Raw genomic sequence first — 18,289 nt, forward strand, 5'->3', positions numbered from 1 at the left:
ACGAGAAGCTGACGGACATAAATTCCCTCTTCAAAAGCCGGTGTACTATGTATCCACTATTCTCACTCCATGCAAATCACGGTACCCACATTATCAAAAGATAGCCTATGTGGTATTCATGGCATCCCGGAAGCTGCGACACTACTTTCAAGAGTGTTCGATTACAGTAGCCTCGGAAGTGCCACTTAATGATATTATAAACAACCGCGATGCTACGGGCCGGATTGCTAAATGGGCCATCGAGCTCCTCCCGTTCGACATAACATACAAACCTCGACGGGCCATTAAGTCGCAAGTATTGGCCGACTTTGTTGCCGAATGGACGGAGGCCGGACTCCCTAAAGAGTATGGCGCATACTCCAATTGGATCATGCACTTCGATGGTTCTAAAATGCTAGTTGGTCTAGGGGCTGGCGTCGTCCTGACGTCCCCAACCAGAGATACCATTCAGTACGTACTGCAAATATTGTATACAGACTCCAACAACGCAGCCGAATACGAAGCTCTGTTGCATGGTCTTCGGATGGCAGTCTCCATGGGCATTCAACGGCTGGAGGTGCGTGGGGATTCAAACCTTGCAATATCCCAAATAAATGGAGACTTTGACGCCAAGGATCCGAAAATGGCGGCCTACCGAAACGCCGTCCTAAAAATGTCAGCTCGGATCGAGGGACTCGAATTTCACCATGTGGCTCGGGAAAACAATCAAGCGGCGGATATCCTCGCCCGCATCGGCGCAAAACGCGATGTGGTCCCCCCAACATATTTCTGGAAAGGCTGTTCAAGCCATCCGTAGTATGAGAAGGGGACACCGGTAATAATAGTCCGGACCCAGCCAAAATGCCCGATACCGAATACTCTGACACAATCGGAGGCTCCGCCACCGAAATAACACCTTCAACCCACGTAATAATGGACATTATCGCCTCGTGGACAGAACCATTCCTGGCCTACCTAACTAGGCAGGAACTTCCGGAGGACCAAAATGAGGCACGCTGCATAGTGCGGCGATCTAAGGCCTACAAGGTCCACGAGGGAGAATTGTATAAAAAAGCACTACCGAAGTCCTTCAAAGGTGCATCTCCAAAGGGGAAGGGCGGAACCTTTTGGCAGAAATCCACGCTGGACTCGGCGGTCACCACGCCGCAGCCCGGGCTCTTGTAAGCAAGGCCTTCCATACAGGGTTCTATTGGCCAACGGCCCGGGCAGATGCACAGTACTTGGTCCAACGTTGCGCCAGTTGCCAGCTCTTTGCAAATCAAAGCCACATGCCACCCACCGCCCTCCAAACAATCCCCATTACGTGGCCCTTCGCGGTCTGGGGGCTTAACATGGTTGGACCCCTTAAAGGGGGAACCCACAAGAAAAAAATACTTACTGGTCATGGTGGATAAATTCACCAAATGGATAGAGGCCAAACCTATTAAAACGGCCGAATCCGGACCCGTGATAGACTTCATATCTGGGGTCGTACACCGTTATGGAATCCCCCACAGCATCATCACTAACAATGACACAAACTTCACAGCTGATGAGGTAAAACTCTGATGTAGCAAAATGGGCATCAAGCTCGATTATGCTTTAGTCTATCACCCACAAACCAACGGCCAAGTCGAGCGAGCAAACGGTCTTATAATGAGCGAAATTAAACCCAGATTAGTGTGTTCCTTAATGGAGTCTAATACGCACTGGGTAGAGGAGCTTGACTCCGTACTCTGGGGGCTGCGGACCACGCCGAATCGTAGTACCGGATATACACCCTTCTTTATGGTGTACGGCGCAGAGGCAGTCTTGCCCTGTGACATAATTCATGACTCACCTCGAGTGCGCATGTACGAAGAAAGAGAAGCCGAGCTCGATCGGCAGGACTGTCTGGACACCCTAGAGGAGGAGCGCGGCGTAGCCAAAGCCCATTCTGCATTTTATCAGCAACAGGCTCGCAGATACCAAAGCAGAGAAGTACGGGCCAAAACTTACAACGTTGGTGAACTAGTTCTACGCCTGCTAGATAAGAAAAAGAACAAGCTCGAGCCCAAATGGGAAGGTCCCTTCATTATTGACCAAGTTCTGACCGGTGGAGCGTACGGACTGCGGGATGCATCGACTAGTCGACTCGAGCCGAACCCATAGAACGCGGCCAGGCTCCGAAGATTCTACGCCTAGCACCGGACTCTATGTTCGTCCCCTCCCTTTTTCCATTTTTTGCATATACATTATCTGTCTTGTTTTTCTTTCTTCCTTTCTTTTATCCTTTCTTAAGGACTTCATGGGCCAACTTGTGCCTCGCTTGCACAATATAGATGCGCTAGCCGTGCTCATCATACCTGGGGGCTTCTTTCAGAGAAGCTTAATTATTTATCTGGGCCTCAGGCCCCGCACATGTGTCATGCTTCCGCATGTACCTTTTTTCGCCATTATATGCGTCGATATGACTTAAGTTTTGGCCAAGTTGGGTTGCCTGGCTCTTGTATTTATGCCCTACGTTCTCGTTAATTCGGCTAGGGCATAAGGGGAGCACCTCTGCGATTGTTACTGCCGAGTCAGCCGGATGTGTACCTCAGACTGGGTGAAGCCGAAAGCTAGCGTTCTTAAGGGAATATTCGGTCGGTGAACAAAAGATGATTTTTTATTTATTGTCCATATCTGCCCCCAGATGTTTTTCCCGCGTTTCCTATCGCAGTCTGGACATGCACTTTAGGGCATGCTTACCCAGGGAAAGGAACCCTTAACGAAATTATTCTCCCTGGAAGATGTTTCTTACTACCCATGTAATATAACATAACTAGTTGGGCACTTGTCTGTTCAAGCACTAATGACCCCTACGCCTGGTCTCCACGCATACCCCGGTTCTTATATAACTGAGCGGGTATTCGGATACACTCTGGACTATCGGGTCCCGAGGTTGAAGCGAAAAGGTTCGCCAAGACAAATGATCTACAATCCGACTAGAAGGCATTATACATGTCACTTTAATTACATAGTCATGCAGGACTGACTAAATTCCTCTTCTATACCATCCAACAGGCGGTCTAGCTTACAATCCTGTTGGGAATACTTTGCAGCTAATTCTACTTGCCCATAAACTAAGCTAACGGGGATCTCTTTTCCGTCGGGCCCCATAGGTCCGACCTCGGCCATGTGATTTGGGTCTGCCTTGGTATACCGCGTCTTCACCATGGCCTAGGCCTCTCTGGCACCCTGTCGGCAGGCCGATATCTTCCATAATCGGAAGCGCCGCCGTGCTCCCTTGAGCTTCTCTGTAAGCTCTGCAACGCCCTCTGGCAGGGAGACGGATGGCCACAAGGCCTGGGCAACACCTTGCATCACCTGCCGAACTTGTTCGCACAGATGTGAGAGCTCGGATAGAAGATCACCCGCAGACTCGGGCATTTCCTCCGCGGGACCACCCGTCAGCATGCCTACAGACATAAAGTTGTTAGTCAGCTTCTTCACCGAACTCCTTTAAAAGGATTCGTTCAAGCACTTACTGAAAATGCCGCGCCGAAGCCGCTTATTCTCCTTCTCGGAGTCTGCAAGCTGGGCTCGAACGTCTTTTAGTTCCACGCTCAGCTTGATATTGGAGTCTTGGAGATTGTTTTTCTCCCGCCTAACCTCAGTCAGCACGCGTTTGCTAGCCTCTAGCTGTCGCATAACATGCTGGTCCTCCGGATTTTCTCCGGATTCATCTGCAACATCTATTGTTAGATCTGCAGCCACACCACACACTATATGGTAACCATCATTCTTTAAAGTAAATGTTACCAGCGGGTGACTTTTTCGGTTCCTGCAATGCGGCAACAGCGGCCCGCAGTTGGGTCTTGCATTCCTCTAGCTCCTGTGACAGCCTAGTATTCTTCTCTATGAGAACCTGCACAATAAAGATGATCCTTAAATCAGTTCTGCTAACTGTTTCAAGTCTCAGAGGCTACTGATACATATAAATCGTTAGATTTACTTACCCGTACATCATTTACATACTGATCCGTGGCTCTGGCTAGAGCATCTTGAGCAGCTCGAAGGTATGCCTCTCCAGAATTGAAGGCATCAAATGCCTCTAGTGAGAAACAAGCGTCACGGAGTACGACCCGGCGGCGCCTATGATTCATGGCGCTTTCCACTTCTGAGTTTGTAGCGGATAATCTATCCGCATCCTCTGTAGGGGGATTATCCGGCGCCCGCCCCATATCGGTTTCCGCCTCTATGTCCGGTCCTGGCACCGGACTGGTGGAAGCTTGATTAGTAACATCGTCGGACATATTCCGGTGAGCGTTTTTTCTGTTAAAGAAACACGGGCATCATGATATTTCGAGAAAGACGACAACCACGGAGCGGGGTTTTTTGTCATACCTTTGCGCCGGCGTCTCAGTCCTGACCGCCTTCCTTTTTGGCCTACCCGGCCTCGGTGCCTCTTGTTGGAGAGTTGCTGCGGGTTCGGCAAGGCGTCCCGAATGCCTTCCCTGTAAAAATGCCATGTGTATATGGTGGGTGAAGTGTCTAAAAGGGGATCCTAGTTTTTGGAGTTGGCATTTTTGGTTTTTCTTACGTGCGATGCTAGGAGCAGTCCGGGATAGTCGGCCGTAATGGCCACCATGGCATCATCGGAGCTTAACTGATAGAACTGCCGGTCTATCAACTCCACGAATATAACCGGATCTTCTTCAAGTCCGGAGTCGAGGGCCCGTTCAGGGTCCTCTGGTTGAGGAGAAGGGCCGCTGACCTCCTTTATGGCTTTTCGCAGTTCCTGCCGCAAAATGGCAAGGTGAATACTTACGACAAAGAATGCAGGAGAAATGGGAGTAGGGAGATATAACTTACCCAGCTTGGAGGATTGTACATGGAGAATCCATCCCGTGGCTTGATGCGGGTGAACTCCTCTTCCTCACCCTTGAACAATTCGGACAGAATTTTTGCTAAAGCAGCGGCATTGTCCGAACCCTTACGCCCGCAGCGGGTGGCATCATCCGCCCCGTTAAAACACCACAAGGGGTGCCGACGATATTGAAGTGGTTGCACTCCCTGCATTATGCAAATCGACATAACTTCGATTGCTGTCAATCCTGATCGAGCCAGTGATTTAATCCGGTTCATCAGATAGAGGACTTCTCCATTGTCCTCCACCTGGGGGCTCCGTGGGCGCCAACTTCGGCGTTTCTTCAGAGGAGCATTGTTGAACTCAGGAAGACCCCGCCGAACAGGGTCCGGAAGGGGAACGTCCTCCATATAAAACCATTCTGAAGGCCAGTCTTTGGACAACTTCTTCGGGGTACCAGACAGGTATCCGGTATCGGCGATGCGCCATATTTCGGCTCCACCCACTTGATAAAGTGATCCCCTGTGTGTGTGAGGGACAATACAAAATAGCCTTTTCCACACCTCGAAGTGAGCCTCGCAGCCCAGGAACAATTCCTAGAGAGCAACATAGCCGGCGATATGTAGGATGGACGCGGGGGTGAAATTGTGTAATTGGAGGTCGTAGAACTCCAGGAGCCCGCAGAGGAACGGATGAATTGGAAATACGAGTCCTCTTAATAAATAGGGAACAAGGCAGACCCGTTCCCCCATAGAGGGGCAGGGAAAGCTCTCTGCTTGCTCGCCGCCATTATAGGTGGCAAGCCCGGCTCGAACGGGCACCATATACGCCGGAGGGAGAAATCCCTTAGTCTGCAGTTCGACTAATTGACTGTGCGGGACTGAACACCTCTCCCAATCACCGGGCTTAGGCCTACGGGGGCGGGAGGAGGAGCTGCAGAGGTCAGCCATGTTGCAATGGATCTTTCCGAAACGCGCTCTGATGGATTCTCGCTGGGGGAGGATGGTATGGATTGGATATAAGGATCCCCATCCCTTTAATAGACAATTTATTTATCTGGCTAGGGGGGTGAATGTAAAAACACCCTAGCGCCTCGTATTCATTCGACGCATGGGAGATAGCCCTTATTGGGCACAAAAGCCAAGAGGTCCAAACATTTATGGGACCGGACACTGCTTTACAAACGTTTGGAAGATGGAGAAGAACCCGCCTTGCAATGCCGAAGACAACTGTGCGCCGGACTCATCGTCATTGAAGCCTGGTTCGCGGGCTACTGAGGGAGTCCTGGATTAGGGGGTATCCGGACAGCCGAACTATATCCTTTGGCCGGACTGATGGACTATGAATATACAAGATTGAAGACTTCATCTCGTGTCCGGATGGGACTCTACTTTGCGTGGAAGGCAAGCTAGGCAATACGGATATGTATATCTCCTCCTTTGTAACCGACCTTGTGTAACCCTAGACCCCTCCGGTGTCTATATAAACCGGAGGGTTTTAGTCTGTAGGACAACATACAATCATACCATAGGCTAGCTTCTAGGGTTTAGTCTCTCCGATCTCGTGGTAGATCAACTCTTGCAATACTCATATCATCAAGAATAAATCAAGCAGGACGTAGGGTTTTACCTCCAGCATGAGGGCCCGAACCTGGGTAAAACATCGTGTCCCCTGCCTCCTGTTACCATCCGCCTTAGACGCACAGTTCAGGACCCCCTATCCGAGATCCGCCGGTTTTGACACCGACACCCTAGTATTCGGAAGGCCGAATTTGGGGCGCTATACACGCCTTAAGCCGGACAAAGCCGACTCCTCGCTCTAAGCGGCATAAGTCTTTACGGACTCGAAACGTCTCAAACAGCGACCAGTCTCTCGCCTTATCATGACAGTCAGTTTTAGCTTTCTCTACTAAGGTTCTTAGCCTAGCTGAACCGGGGCACAATCGCAGTAGTTCTCCCAGTGCTACCTTAGCCGCTATAGCGGGACGTAAGGTACCAAAACATGGGAGCCGGGCAAACCCAACTATTGACCCAAGACATGATTCGGAGCTGATGCATATAAGTTCGGGGTGCCGCACTGTCTAAAGTGTTCGGACTTCTCACGCCTTATTATGGGGTATGCTTAAGCCCCTAGCGTATTGGCCGGACCAGAGTGTACGGGTGGTGGATGTCATGAATGAACATATTTATATATATAAAAAGAATAAAGAATGCGATAATAGTTTAGTGCTATGCATTGTTTATTCAAAAAGGTGCATTAAAGCAGAATGATACAAGTGGTGCGGTAAGCAAAAAGTAGGACAATTTGACATGTCCCCTCTAAGGGCAAGCTGATGAATGGTACTTAGAGCGAGTATTTCACTCGTTGTCATAGACCACCTGGGAGTTCCGTGGTGTGACGTAGCTTTCTGCCTCCTTGGTTGCTGCATCATGTGTTCGGCAATCATACTGCCGGACAGGGTTTCTAGAGATTAAGGTCCTGAAAGAGAGAAAAACAACAAAGCAGGAAGCCCCTAGTGCGGTTGAGCCGTGTCTTGGGGTGTGCCGTAGTCGTGCCCCCCTCCCCACATGTGCCCATGGTATTTTCAATGCGTAATTATGTACGCGTGGCATGGATTTCGCCGTTTGGCTGGTACTGGGGTGGGGGCCGCATTGCTATGCGAGCTCGTAACGTGCCAGGCGGTCTTGCTGCCGATTACTCCGCGCGCGCTTGAAGGTGTCCGGGTCCTTAATCGCCGAACTAGTGGATTGCCTTAAGAGGCTGCTTTGCGCTTCTGCTGCGAGGGCTGTAGTGTGCTCCTCCGTGCGGAGAGAGCGCTCTGTGTTTCCATTAACTGTGATGACCCCCCGAGGTCCTGGCATCTTGAGCTTGAGGTATGCATAATGCGGTACCGCATTGAATCTCGGAAATGTGGTTCGCCCGAGCAGTGCATGATAGCCACTGCGGAACAGGACTATATCAAAGATTAACTCCTCGCTTCGGAAGTTATCCGGGGATCCGAAGACCACTTCCAGTGTCACTGAGCCTGTGCAATGGGCCTCTACACCTGGTATGACGCCTTTGAAGGTCATTTTTGTGGGTTTGATCCATGAGGGGTCTATACCCATTTTGCGCACTGTGTCCTGATAAAGCAGGTTCAGGCTGCTTCCGCCATCCATAAGGACTCGAGTGAGGTGAAATATGTCTATGATTGGGTCTAGGACCAGTGCGATGAATCCGCCATGACGGATACTAGTGGGGTGGTCCCTGCGATCGAAGGTGATCGGGCAAGAGGACCATGGGTTGAACTTTGGGGCGACTGGCTCCAACGCATATACGTCCCTTAGCGCACGCTTCCGCTCCCACTTGGGAATGTGGGTTGCGTATATCATGTTCACCGTCCGCACTTGTGGGGGGAACCTATTCTGTCCTCCGGTGTTCGGCTGCCGGGGCTCCTCCTCGTCATCGCTATGCGACCCCTTATCTTTGTTTTCGGCATTTAACTTGCCGACCTGCTTGAACACCCAACAATCCCTGTTGGTGTGGTTGGCTGGCTTGTCGGCGGTGCCGTGTATTTGACACGAGCGATCGAGTATACGGTCCAAACTGGATGAGCCCGGAGTGCTTCTTTTAAATGGCCTTTTCCGCTGACCGGATTTGGAGCCTTTAAATCTGGCATTGACTGCCGTATCCTCTGTATTGTCGCTGTTAATGCGGCGCTTGTGTTTGTTGCGACGTGACCTGCCATTGCCATCCTTGGTATCTGAAGTACCATGGTTCTTTGATATGCTATTGCTACGAGCCAGCCAGCTGTCTTCTCCCGCACAAAAGCGGGTCATGAGTGTCGTGAGGGCTGCCATAGATTTCGGCTTTTCCTGGCCAAGGTGCTGGGCGAGCCACTCGTCGCGGATGTTATGCTTAAAAGCTGCTAGGGCCTCTGCATCCGGACAGTTGACGATTTGATTCTTCTTTGTTAGGAACCGTGTCCAGAATTGCTTGGCCGATTCCTCTGGCTGCTGAATTATGTGGCTCAAGTCATCGGCATTTAGCGGTCGCACATAAGTGCCCTGGAAGTTGTCGAGGAATGCGGCTTCCAGATCTTCCCAACAGCCAATGGACTCTGCTGGCAAGCTGTTGAGCCAATGCCGAGCTGGTCTTTTGAGCTTGAGTGAGAGGTATTTGATGGCGTGTAGATCATCACCGCGGGCCATGTGGATGTGCAGGAGGAAATCCTCGATCCATACCGCAGGATCTGTTGTGCCGTTGTATGATTCGATATTTACGGGTTTGAAACCCTCTGGGGTTTGGTGATCCATTACTTCGTCTGTGAAGCATAGGGGGTGTGCGGCGCCTCTGTACTGGGCTATATCGCGACACGGCTCAAATGAGTCTTGCTCGCTGTGTTCGGCCCGGCCGGATTTACTTTTACTGTATCTGGCATGACGGTTATCGTCTCGCATACCGGCGTGACGGTCAACGGTTGGGTTTGCCCGGCTCCCATGTTTTGGTACCTTACGTTCCGCTATAGCGGCTAAGGTAGCACTGGGAGAACTACTGCGATTGTGCCCCGGTTCAACTGGGCTAAGCACCTCAGTAGAGAAAGCTAAAACTGACTGTCATGATAAGGCGAGAGACTGGTCGCTGTTCAAGAGGTTTCGAGTACCTAAAGACTTATGTCGCTTAGAGCGAGGAGTTGGCTTTGTCCGGCTTAAGGCGTGTATAGCGCCCCAAATTCGGCCTTCCGAATACTAGGGTGTCGGTGTCAAAATCAGCGGATCTCGGGTAGGGGGTCCCGAACTGTGCGTCTAAGGCAGATGGTAACATGAGGCAGGGGACACGATGTTTTACCCAGGTTCGGGCCCTCTTGATGGAGGTGAAACCCTACGTCCTGTTTGATTATTCTTGATAATATGAGTAGTACAAGAGTTGATCTACCACGAGATCGGAGAGGCTAAACCCTAGAAGCTAGCCTATGGTATGATTATACGTTATCGTACGGACTAAAACCTTCCGGCTTATATAGACACCGGAGGGGGCTAGGGTTACACAAAGTCGGTTACAAAGGAGGAGATATACATATCCGTATTGCCTAGCTTGCCTTCCACGCCAAGTAGAGTCCCATCCGGACACGAGACGAAGTCTTCAATATTATGTCTTCATAGTCCAACAGTCCGGCCAAAAGATATAGTCCGGCTGTCCGGAGACCCCCTAATCTAGGACTCCCTCAGCAAGAAAGATCAATCTAGTAGGCCAAACCAAACTGATAATTCGAAGAGACTTGCAAAGATAACCAATCATACATAAAAGAATTCAAAGAAGATTCAAATATTGTTCATAGATAATCTTGATCATAAACCCACAATTCATCGGTCTCAACAAACACACCGCAAAAAGAAGATTACATCGAATAGATCTCCACAAGAGAGGGGAGAACATTGTATTGAGATCCAAAACGAGAGAAGAAGCCATCTAGCTAATCACTATGGACCCGAAGGTCTAAGGTAAACTACTCACACTTTATCGGAGAGGCTATGGTGTTGATGTAGAAGCCCTCCGTGATGGATGCCCCCTCCGGCGGAGCTCCGGAACAGGCCCCAAGATGGGATCTTGTGGATACAGAAGGTTGCGGCGGTGGAATTAGGTTTTGGCTCCGTCTCTGATCGTTTGGGGGTACATAGGTATATATAGGAGGAAGGAGTACGTCAGTGGAGCAACAGGGGGGCCACAAGGGTGGAGGGCACGCCTGGGGGGGGGGGGGTAGGCGCGCCCCCTACCTCGTGGCTTCCTCCTTTATTTCTTGACGTTGGGTCCAAGTCTCCTGGATCATGTTCATTCCCAAAAATCAACGTTCCCGAAGGTTTCATTCCGTTTGGACTCCGTTTGATATTCCTTTTCTACGGAACTCTGAAATAGGCAAAAACAACAATTGTAGGTTGGGCCTCCGGTTAATAGGTTAGTCCCAAAAATAATATAAAAGTGGATAATAAAGCCCAATAATGTCCAAAATAGTTGATAATATATCATGGAGCAATCAAAAATTATAGATACGTTGGAGATGTATCACTTAGGTGTCATACCTGACTCCTTACCTTCGTCGAGATCCCAATCTTCAGAGTTGCATTTAATTCTTTCCAATAAATCACATTTAAATTCAATAGTCTTCATCATAAAAGAGACATCACAAGAAGTATTGAGCATGGTGCGATTGTTATCAGAAAGCCGAGCATAATTTTTTTGGATAATCATTTCTCTTGAGAGCTCATGATTGGGGCATGAATATAACCTTGATTTAAGCCTCCCCCAAGCTTGAGCGATGCTTTCTCCTTCGCGAGGCCAAAAATTATATATATAATTGTGATCACGATGAACAAGATTCATAGGATAAAACTTTTGATGAAATTCCAATTTCAGTCATTTGTAGTTCCATGATCCCATATCATCATATAGCCTATACCATGCCAATGCATCTCCCTTCAAAGATAAAGGGAATACCTTCTTATTGATAACATCATCGGGCATACCTGCAAGCTTAAATAATCCACAAACTTCATCCACATATATTAGGTGCTCATCAGGATGTAATGTTCCATCTCCTGCAAAAGGATTAGCTAGCAATTTTTCCATCTCCTGCCAGGCTTGTGTGTTTGATTGCAATGTACAGGAACGCTAAAAAGCTGCTCAAACTCTTTGTACTCCTTCTGTTCCTTTTTACTTTGCACATTGTGAAAGTGCATACTTCTTTCTATAGGATTGGTCAAAGTAGAGATACTTTGACTGCAGACAAAACTTGTATGATGACTAGAAAGGACCGGAGGGAGTACATGTGAAACTGCTGCAAACGAGGTGATCACCCTGGGAATAATGCTAGTACGTATTGTTTTGCATGTTCATCCAATGCCAGTGACACAAGAATTTGAACTAATCGAAATAAATTCATTCATACACGGTCGGATTTCATATAAACATGCCAGATTTCATTACATTTCATACATTCTTCAACTAAAAAGGGGTGCACTGGATGTATAATTAATTAACCAAAGCTACCCACCTGTGTCCCGCTGAGCCGAACAGAAACTTCAGTGACTTAACTATAGGTGTAGTTGCGTAACTGACATGTGGCCTATTGGGCCCACGTGTCAGTCAGCCAACTGCACCAGCAGTTAAGTAGAAGCAGCGTCCTTCTCCAACATAGCTCTCCGACTCCATGTTGATGACCCACAAGTATAGGGGATCTATCGTAGTCCTTTTGATAAGTAAGAGTGTCGAACCCAACGAGGAGCAGAAGGAAATGATAAGCGGTTTTCAGCAAGGTATTCTCTGCAAGCACTGAAATTATAGGTAACAGATAGTTTTGTGATAAGATCATTTGTAACGAGCAACAAGTAACAAAAGTACATAAAGTGCAGCAATGTGGCCCAATCCTTTTTGTAGCAAAGGACAAGCCTGGAAAAACACTTATATAGAAGAAAACGCTCCCGAGGACACATGGGAATTATCGTCAAGCTAGTTTTCATCACGTTCATATGATTCGCGTTCGGTACTTTGATAATCTGATATGTGGGTGGACCGGTGCTTGGATGCTGTACTTACTTGGACAAGCATCCCACTTATGATTAACCCCCATTGCAAGCATCCGCAACTACAACAGAAGTATTAAGGTAAACCTAACCATAGCATGAAACATATGGATCCAAATCAACCCCTTACGAAGCAACGCATAAACTAGGGTTTAAGCTTCTGTCACTCTAGCAACCCATCATCTACTTATTACTCCCCAATGCCTTCCTCTAGGCCCAAATAATGGTGAAGTGTCATGTAGTCGACGTTCACATAACACCACTAGAGGAGAGACAACATACATCTCATCAAAATATCGAACGAATACCAAATTCACATGACTACTAATAGCAAGACTTCTCCCATGTCCTTAGGAACAAACGTAACTACTCACAAAGCATATTCATGTTCATAATCAGAGGGGTATTAATATGCATATAGGATCTAAACATATGATCTTCCACCAAATAAACCGGCTAGCATCAACTACAAGGACTAATCAACACTACTAGCAACCTACAGCTACCAATCCCAGACTTAGAGACAAGAATTGGATACAAGAGATGAACTAGGGTTCGAGAGGAGATGGTGCTGGTGAAGATGTTGATGGAGATTGGCCCCCTCCCGATGAGAGGAGCGTTGGTGATGGCGATGGTGATGATTTCCCTCTCCCGGAGGGAAGTTTCAGCGACAGAACAGCTCCGCTAGAGCCCTAGATTGGTAACGCCAAGGTTCCGCCTCGTGGCGGCAGAGTCTCGTTCCGAAAACTTGCTTATGATTTTTTCCCCAATGAAAGACTCCATATAGCAGAAGATGGGCATCGGAGGGCCACCAGGGGGCCCACGAGGCAGGGGCGCGTCCAGGGGGTAGGGCGCGCCCCCACCCTCGTGGCCAGGGTGTGGGCCCCCTCTGGAACTTCTTGCGCTTGGTATTTTTTATATATTCTAAAAATAGCTTCTATGAAGTTTCGGGACTTTTGGAGCTGTGCAGAATAGGTCTCTAATATTTGTTCCTTTTCCATCCCAGAATCCCAGCTGCCGGCATTCTCCCTCTTTATGTAAACCTTGTAAAATAAGAGAGAATAGGCATAAGTATTGTGACATAATGTGTAATAACAGCCCATAATGCAATAAATATCGATATAAAAGCATGATGCAAAATGGATGTCTCACACGTCGCCGCCAAGAAGCTAACCGGCCGTCAGTGGTCAACCCGCCTAGCTTGTCATAGCGATTAGGGAAACTAGGAGCCCAATGATCAGGATCCCCACATGAAAACACCTTTCTTCTTGTCATTCTTCTTCTTGAAGTTCGTGTGTTGCGCAACCTTGTTCTTCCCATCAAACTTTGCTTTACCATCAAACTTTCCCTTGTTCTTGAACTTGTGGGACTGGAAGTTCTTCTTGTGTACCAGATAGGCACTAGATCATCCCTCAATTCCTCGAGCACATGTGTTCTTTGCTCTCGCCTTTTCTTCCACATCAAGAGTGCCAATGAGATCCACGAAGGAGGAAGCTTAGTGATGATACCTCCAGCAACAAACTTCTCCGGTAGCATACAACTGAAGTGCTCAAGTTCTCTAGCAAATGACTGTATCTCATGAGCTTGCTCAACCACGGAGCGCTCTTCAATCATCCTGTAATCATAGAATTGCTCCATGATGTATAGCTCAGTGCCAGCAACCGGAGGGTCGCAGCGGTGGCCTTACTTGGACCCGAGCGGCGGTGACCTACCGTGTTCTACTCTTCCTCGTTTTTTGTGTGGCGCGGCCTCGTTGGCAGCGGGGCGGGGCCTCAGCAGAGCCGGCGATGTCCTCTATCTCATTGCCGGCAGGCAGCGCCTCAGGGGAGCAAGGGAAATCCTCACCCTCGTTGCCGGCAGGGTGGGGCCTCGGCGGAGCCGACGGTGTCCTCTGCCTCGTTGTTGGCATCACGGGGCCTCGGCGGAGTAGGGCCTCGTCGACACCAGCAGAGCGGGGACTCGTCGGAGCTGGCATTGTCCTCTACCTCGTCCTTAGTCTCGCCAAACAGCGCCTCACCCGCTTCATCGCCCTCTTTGTAGGCGGCCGTAGCCTCCACCACCCGCATGCGGTACCACCAATGCTCAAGGCGGCCCTCGCGGGTGGAGCGGTACGAGTCGAGCAACGCCTCCTGCTCTGTCCGCTCTGCGACGATCTACCCCTCTGCCTACAGGTGCTCCTGGAGGAGATGGTGGTAGTAGGCGGCGTCGGCCTGCGCCTGCCGGAACTGCTCCTCACGGTTCTGCCTCACCGTGTCCATATATTGGGCACGGGCCTCGCCGATGGTCATGATGCAATGCACCGGCGAGGATGGCGTGGAGGAGGGGGTTGGTGCCGGATCGTCGACTACCATGTTCTCCATTGGGACGTCGTCATCCTCCGGCTGCCTGCCGGCCAGCCAGTCGGCAGCAATGACTGCCATCTCCTTGTGGTCCGTCGTCTGCTCGTCCCGAAGAGCGCTGGAGCGCGAGGAAGCCATGGTGGGCAGTAGTGGTGTGGACATGAGAAAGGAAACGAATGCAGATGACTGCGGCTATGGCCGGTGCAACAGTTTATATAGCAATGGTGGGCGGTGGAGGGACGGACGTGTGGTGCCAGAGTAGCCGCCTCGGAAACCACGTATTGTTAATGTGGGCGGCAGAAGGACGGACAAATGGCACTTGTGTCGTTTGAAGGCGGAGCAATCGCCTGCACCGGGAAGCGGGGCGGATGGCGCTGACCCTTTCGGGCGGAAAGCGCACACGGGCGAGGGAGGCGGTCTGGGTGGGCCAGGGCAGTCAGACTCGTGCTTGGCAGCAAGTCGGTCTAGCAGCCGGACATGCTGGTTCGCCAGCTAGCTCGCCGAGCTGAGCGACGACAATCAGACGATGGACGTAGCTTCCGACCAGGAGCGGGCGCCACTGTCCAAGCCGGTTCATGCCGTGTTCATCATAGAGCAGGTGCGGCCGCACTTCGACGCCCTAATGGCGGAAGAGCTACCAGCGCAGGAGGACCTGTGCTGCAACCTCTGTCTCCTCAACGAGCACCGGTGAACAAGCGAATGACAATGTCGTCGCGGACATGTGGCCCTATGATCCTAGCTTCCCAAATGAGCAGCGGGCGCTGTATCAGACCATCCATAGGGCCAGCGAGGCCCTCTCCGTTGTCCTTCGAGTTGTTGTACTCGTCGTGGTGCCGCTGTCTCGTGTTGTCAACATGGTCAACGGACATGAGGATGAGGAGATGACTTTACTTGGAGAGGATGACAGTGGGGACCCACCAGGGCCATAGCCGCACGTACGTAAGTGCCTCCGTATTAGTTTATAAAACAATAATTTTTTTGCTTCCACCTGGTTTCCTAACATCATGGTCCCACACCACTGTCAACCTATGTAGTCAATAAACGAGAGAATTGCACAAGAAGCGGCTGACAGCTAGGACCAAGCAGCTCGAGCAGTATTTGCATTTTTGAGGTGTGAGCACTATAGAGTTTTTCTTGAGCGATGTTTAGCCCAGATATTAATTTTTCTACTCCGAACAACAACGAAAACATCGCTGTAGGTATTAACTGGGCGGGCTGTGGCCCGTGTAGCCCAGGCCAGATATCCAGCCCAAAAATTAATTTTTTTTCAAGCTGAAAATGGCTAGCCCAACTATACTTTTTTAGGAATACCCAGGCAAGGTCAAGTTGTTATTCTCCACCCCGCTAGGCTGTAAATCTTTCCTAGGAGGGATGCATTAGGCTTAACAAGAAAATTGGCTTTAAGAAATAATAAATGGGATGTAATTATAAAAACTGGGGAGTAACTATAAAAAATGCACCAAACACGTAATTACTTTATAAAATATTATTTTTGGATATTGAAAATTTTAATTTCATTAATTGTTACGAGCGCAATGTTTCGTTGGATTTTTATGTAATATAAATTTATATTGAAATTGTATTTAATATGACTAGAAATTTCGGGATAAAAATATTTTGGATCCCATCAAAATGTGGGAAATTTTATTGAATTCTGTTTTGAACGGTTGGTTGAAATGGGTTGTACTTTTAACAAACGGTAAATGGGCTGTAGTAAATTCCATTAGAATTCAAAAACTGGCTGCACATTCTTACAAATCTCAAATGGGCTATAAGTTCTCTTCCACACACTTGTGGCCTTACTAAGTTGACGCGTCCCCTCAAAAAAAGAGTTGACGCGTATGCAAGGCTTTGTCAACTTATAGTCAATACACGGTTCTAGCAGTAGTGGCCATTAGATGTCCATCCAACGGATGACGTGCTTCTTCTTCAATCTCGGATATTCTAGCTTCACCCGCCCAAAAAATAATTCCTCCCCCTGACATCTGGGAAACACCGTCTGACCTGTGGGCCTACTAAGTTGACGCATACCAATGGCTTTGTCAACTTAGTCAATATGCATGATTCTAGCTCTAGTGACCGTACGATGTCCATCCAACGGCCATAGTGCTTATTCAACCTCTGGTCTTCTTGCTCCAGCCGCCCAAACCAGCGCCGGTCGTGCCTCGTGCTCCTGCCTCCCATGGCCAGCTGCGATGCGGCGAAGGCCTCACCGCCCCCTACTACTCCCACCGCTAGCGAGGCCATCCCTCTACTCACCCACACCCCTTGTTATTCTGCGGCGACGGCAGCCTCACACCGCAGCGAACCAGTGAACCCTCATACTCCTCTACGCATGGGCATCCACTGCCGTGTCTCCCCAGCTCCGCGTCGTCCCCTTCCTAGGCCTCGCTGTCGTCCACCGCCCTGGTGCTCTCGGCGCGGCGTGGTCAACATGGTGAAGGAACGTCTTCCATCGGACATGGACTGTACGTGGAGAGGCAGACAGCTGGGTCCACGACCCTAGCAAGGAAGTGCCTCCTTATTACGTGCAAAATAATTATTCCTCCACCTGACAGCGGGGACCCACCAGATGGGCCACCGTATTTCGTGAAAAAAATGTTTGGGACCCACCAGCTACATCTTCGCACGCAAGGAAGTGCGTCCGGGCAAAAAAGATGATTCGCCCCCTGACTGCTGGGACCCACCAGCTACATCTTCGCACGCAAGGAAGTGCCTGACAGTCGGGACCCACCTGGTCGAAGCATACGTAGCGTTGTCATTTTGTTCGCAAACGTGTACGTACATGGTCGATGTAGAGGTGCGCATGTGTCGTAGTAGAGGCGCGCACGTAGCATGTACACGTACATACAGCGGCCAGTGTGCAAAAAAGAAAATACGGCCACGTACGTACATACGAGCAGGGTCTCAAACGCTTACTCGAGCATACATACGGCCAGGGCTCGTGTACATGGCTGGGTCGGAACGGAGAAACTGCGTCGTCGTCGTGTTCATGGGGAGCCAACCGGCTGGGTCAAAACGGAATGCGTCGTCGTGTTCATCGGGAGGGCTTGGATGGAACAGCTGATGGAAACGAGGCCTGGCGTACAGCACAACAGAGGAAACGGCCTTGTGTTCGACCGACCACGTTCGAAACGGGATCCTGTTCATCGGGAGGGGTCTGGCGTACCACAAAACGGAGGAAACGGACCTCCTACGGTCGAAACGGGGTCTTGTTGATCGGGAGAGGTGTGGTGTACCGCAAAACGGAGGAAACAGACTTGTGTTGGAGCGCTACGGTCGAAATGGGGGTCTTGTTCATCGGGAGGGGTGTGGCGTACCGCAAAATGGGACTCCACGAGATACTGTTCATCTCCACTGTCGACCCCCTCCAGCCTCCATGGGCTACTATTCATCCACCGTCGACCTCCTCCAGCCTCCACCTGCGACTGTTCATCCACGGGCTCCTGTTCATCCAGCCTCCACCGCACGCTACTCCACCGGCTATTGTTCAACCAGCCCTCTCCACGGGCTCCTACTCAACCACCCCTCCACGGGCTACTGTTCATCCAGCCCTCCACCGTCTACTGTTCATCCAGCCCCCA

Source organism: Triticum urartu, chromosome 4, assembly GCF_003073215.2.
Source record: "Triticum urartu cultivar G1812 chromosome 4, Tu2.1, whole genome shotgun sequence".
NCBI classification, from domain to species: Eukaryota; Viridiplantae; Streptophyta; class Magnoliopsida; order Poales; family Poaceae; genus Triticum; species Triticum urartu.